This window comes from Nicotiana tomentosiformis, chromosome 4 (genome assembly GCF_000390325.3).
Source record: "Nicotiana tomentosiformis chromosome 4, ASM39032v3, whole genome shotgun sequence".
Taxonomy (NCBI): Eukaryota; Viridiplantae; Streptophyta; class Magnoliopsida; order Solanales; family Solanaceae; genus Nicotiana; species Nicotiana tomentosiformis.
In genome coordinates, this window is record NC_090815.1 from 99,658,563 (window position 1) to 99,663,830 (window position 5,268).

Below are 5,268 nucleotides of genomic sequence, written 5' to 3' on the forward strand. Positions count from 1 at the left end.
TTCCTAATTTCAATTTCAGATTATCAGATCTAAGTTCTAAGACAACTATGTCAAGTGCATGAACCTGGTTCTTCAAAACATTATTTTCTTTTTCAGTTTCACAAGCCCTAATTTCTAGGTTTTTGCACTTTGCTTTTAAAAAGTTACACTCTTTTGACAACTGTTCTTTTTCAGAACTTATATTCTTAGATTCATCAATTAAAGTTAGCAATAGTTCTGATAATCTATCTTTAGAAATGAATTAAATTTTATCTTTTAGATCCAAAAGACTTAATCTCAGATTCTTCATCAGGTTCATCTTCAAATTCTTGAATTGCTGTAAGAGCTTATTCAATATCATCATCATCATCATCATCATCTGATATGTCCTCATCTGAACATTCTTCCCAGGCAGCAACCATTGCTTTGGATGGCCCTTTGTTGTATTTCTTCTCAACATGAACATGTTCCATCTTTCTGTTTCTTCTTTTAGATCTCTCCTTAATCCACTCGACTTCCCACATAGGACAGTTCTTGATCTTGTGATTATTTTACCACATTTGAAGTATCCATTAGTCATCTCCAAGTGATCTCTTCTCCTCTCCTTCCATAAGCAATAGTAGTGATCATTGGATAGTGGTGGCCTAGTGGTGGATTGATCTTTACAATTTTCAGGTAGCGCACTCATTTTGATCTATTCCTAAGGTGTTAGCCTCTTCAAGGATAACCTACTCTAATACCAATTGATGTTTTATACTTCAATGCCACACAAGAGGTGAGATTTGTGTGATGTCCAATTTTTCGCGTGCACAGATTATAGAAGGACCTGGTTCTTCTATGTGTTCCTTATAATACTGTTGCTGAATAATAAATGCGAAAAATAAAGAACATAAGTATTTTAACGTGAAAAACACCCGGCCTACTACCCAGTAGGATTTTCTCCAAACACTTCACTACAACTCTGAACTAATAACAAAGTTTACAAACTCTTGCAAACCTAAGGATTACTTCTAACTATTATAGCAACCAGTCACAGGCTGTTGCGGCTGCTTCAAGTTAACTCTAACTTGAACAATACAACGAGAGTTTACAACCTCTTGAAAACCTAAGGATTAACTCTAACCCTTATAGCAACATGCCACATGCTATTGCGACTACTTCAAGTTAACTCTAACTTGAAAGATACAACTCAGGTACCTAGTACAATTTGCTTCTTAGAAAGCTGAAAGGTACAAATCAAAACGCCTACTATACTTTGAACTAGAAATAAAGAAAGACACATAAAACTCTTTACGAAGTTGGTTCTTCAATCTGGTTCTTGTAGCTTCAGGATCGCACTCTTAAATCTCACAGGAATTGCTCCCAAAATGCCTTACTATTTTGCTCTCAATTCGTGTTTAACTTCAGTATGTGTGCATCACCTGTAAAAGAGAACAAAATTGATATTTATAGAATTAGTAGAATAAGGATTAACTAGAAGTCTAATACTTTACTCTTCCATGGTGGAAAAGTTCTAGTTATCTTCAACTTCTAACTCTTTCCTTATCTTGAATAGAGTTCTCTTCAAGTAAGGAGTCGTGCTCCTTATCAAATATGCAATTTTTTCATTCAGGGATTATTAGAAATAATTACTTATACTTATCCCTTTCACGTGCATGTCTTTTGCTTGATTCTGCCCATCACCTGCGTACACTGTCCATGGACCTGGTTCATGCATGTGTTCCTTTGTTAATCATCAAAATCAAAACCGCTCTTGTCAACAAAAACGGGATCAGAATATATAGCTTTCTAAATATGAAGGTTTTCTATGTTAATCGTTCCTCAGGAACTCAGGCAGGAGATTAATGCTCTGCTGCAACAAATCCACGTAGCCGAGGAAAAGTTAAGGTTCATCTATTTCTATAGTTATATCTTTTGTTAGTGTTGCATGTAGTTGGCAAATTTCATACCAATCCGTTGAAACTACACGTTCAACAGTCTCGATCGTACCTTTTCAAAATAGTTACGTTGTCTTCTTTTATGAAAAGTGTATGTATTTGATATGTTGTGATTTTTCATGAAAGAATGCGTCCATTGAAAGGCAACCTTCTAATAGAAGTTAAGATCGGTCATGGATGAATATCTTCTTGGTCTATAAAGAAGACCAGCTAGATTTTTCAACGAGTGAAATAAATTTAAAAAATTGCGGTATTTTCAGAACTAATATAATAAACTCGTAGCTGAATATCACATTTGTTATAGTGGTACTATTTTCTTTCCACACAAATTAATACTAATATAAGGTGTTATAAAAATGTTTTGGAGAAAAATATAAAGGGGAACTAATATGTAGTTAATTTTTCCTTTTGTGGGGTTGGGGGTTTGGGTTGTTTGGGTGGGTGGGTTGAGGTGGTTTCATTTTGTTGGCTTGATTAGAAACACAAAATGCAGCATGTATGAGCCAGATCCTAGGAAGATGAAATCAATGGAAGAGGTGGAAGCATGTGAGAAACAACTTGAGACCCTCTTATATTCTGGCCTTCAGAGAAAGGTATGTATTACTAAAGCACATATGTCTCGAGCTACGTATTTAATTAATTATAGTGTTTTATTCGGCATTCTTCGATTATATGCGAGTATGATTGGTTTCTATAACCATATTTAATATTTCTAGGTGTATAACCCGCTTCCGATATTTATTTACTGGGTACGAGTGGCGGCTTTTTGTTAAAAGGGTGCTTTTCTTTATTATACAAGCTGTAATTTAAATACAGCGGATCATAGTATTATTTTAAAAAATATTTTTCGATATATATTCTTTCGTGAAGACAAGCGAAGAGGAGATTGGAGCGGTTTTGTTGGCTTATGACAATGCTCTTAATCAACCACAATATTTCGACTCATCTGTCAGCTGTGGTACTTCCGAGAGGTATATTTAGGTCCTATTCTTTTCTTTGAACTTTTGCTTGATCAGTCCATTGTTTTACCATACACGGAACCACTACTATTTGAAGTTAATTAAGACCAAATCTAGTCAAGCGAAAATTTACAGATCCCCTAATCGCTAAAGTTCAATACTAATTATTACCCATTATATTTAGCACAGTTCTAACTAGAACCAGGAGAATACTTAAGTTTATTATACTATAAACGGTAAGTAATATATATATATATATATAAAAAATCATACTCGAAACTCCTAAAGCTATTACTTGGATGTTTTTTTTTATGGTTCCCTTTTCCATTGTTATATTTTACAAATTTCTTGCAGGAATAACCTTTCGACAGCAATGGTTCCACCACATTCACAATTAGGAAGCAGCTCTAGTCTGAATGTAGAAAGCTCTAAAAAATGCCATGGCAATACCATTTTGGATAATAGCATCTTGCCCTGGCCCTTTTGTCACCATTCAAATAATCCTCACTCTTACAATACCTAGAATTAAGTGAACAAGTGCGCGTGTTTAAATTCAAATTAGGTGTCTACAATATATTTGTAGTAGCTAGTGAGGAATAAGTTTATCATATATTAGGAAATCGTTTGTGAATTAGCTAGCGTTTGGACATAAATTTAGTTGAAACTTATTAAAAATAATTTATGGAAGTTAAAATTATATTTGGATTTTGAACATGCATTTTACTGGAAAAGAATAGTTGAAGTTTTGCGAGAAAAAAACTTGAAAAACTTTCGGACATAGATAATTGGATGAAACTTGAAAAAAAAAGAGTTTTTGAAGTTGTGTTGACACATAATTTTTGGAAGTAGAAGTTGTATTTGGACATGCATCTTACTTTTAAAAAGTTGAAGTTTTGTGGGTGGAAGAAATATTTTCACCCAAAAACAAGCCCAAGAAACTTGAAATTTTTCCACATTTCTTTTTTAAAACTGATCAAATTTTATGAACAAACAATATTTTCAAAAAAATTCAAAAACTGCGCAAAAACTGGTTAGTTTTTATAACCAAACCTCAAAAGATTTTTGAAAAAAAGTGAAAAAAAAACTTATGGGCCATATGGGAGCTTAGATCTTTAAGTGCTAGAAACAAATATGTATCAGTTGAGTAGCTAACAAATATAAAACATATATAGATCGAATTGGCGTGCATGAAGTAGAGCAACCCCACAAATGCAAATTTACTTTTTCATTGGGAGGCGAATCTACGATTTAAATCAGTAAATTTATTATAAATCTAATATATGTGACTGACGACTGCACCTTCTTATGACACGTATAATAAGTCCTTTTATATGTCTCGGGTCAAATCTATGGCAATGCAAAGCATAACAACTTCTTTTAACTACGAAACACGAATCATTGAACTTGAAGAGTTTAAGGAAGAAATGTGGTGATCAATACATCATTCAAAACAGGCAACAATGCCATATAATTCGATAAGTTTTTTTCTAACAGAAATAAAAGATGTAAAAGAAAACAATATAAGAAGGAGAATGTTCCACGAAAGGACTCCTTGCTACTCAGATCCATGCCAGCTGCTGCATCACTTACGTTCCTTTGGAGTACTACCTGCATTTGAAAGGGTGCAGATAAACTTTTATAAATTTTAAATTATAGAATAGACTAAAATTCTTTTGGCTTTGTATTTCAAGAGTCAAATAGGAATACTAAAGCAGAAAAAAACTTACAGAAGTTTGGATTTTGCTTAAGCATACGCAAGTGGGGATCCACTGGTTCACCTCTTGCAGCATAGCTTGGGTCATAAAGCCGGTTGCTAATAGGCCTACGTTTCAAGTTTCCAAGTATAATTATTGTTTGGAAAAATATTTTTGTTTTTTTAAAATCAAACAGTTATTTTTTAATTTATCATTTTTATCTAAAAGATATTACCTGCGAACCCAAGGCGAGTCTCTTCTCGGCTGGCTATTCTGCTTCGCTGTGTTTTCTCCCTCAACAACCGCTTTCTGCATTCATCCCAAAAAAGAAATTAAAAACACACTCCTACATGTTTTAAACTATTATGAATGCAAATCTTTTTCAAAATAAGATTTGAAATAATATATGCAGATAAAGTGAAATGTAAATTATTATTGAAAATAAATTAGAGATGAAACGTACTCCAGAACGAGAAGATGATCCAATGAGTGGCATTCTACCACGTGGATGATTAACCTACATCCATTTTATATGTATTATAATAAAGAGAGGATAATTTTTAAAATATTATTTCTAAGAAGTTTATTTACAAAACAACTCAAGAATAGATAAAAACATGTAAATGATTTTGATAGTTATACCCTTGAACTATTAGCTACTAGACCTCCTGAAGCAGGAAGGGGAGCCTGAATAGTGTT

General features: G+C 33.3%; 1 long non-coding RNA gene across 1 annotated transcript; it reads right to left on the reverse strand.

Annotated features, from left to right (window-relative positions):
* Window positions 1–4,303: 4,303 nt before the first annotated feature.
* On the reverse strand, window positions 4,304–4,937 carry LOC117280727 (uncharacterized). The gene is made up of 3 exons (XR_004511297.2): window positions 4,805–4,937; window positions 4,603–4,697; window positions 4,304–4,483 (listed from the first exon to the last, which is right to left on the reverse strand). It is a non-coding gene; the product is annotated as an uncharacterized lncRNA (long non-coding RNA).
* Window positions 4,938–5,268: the final 331 nt, after the last annotated feature.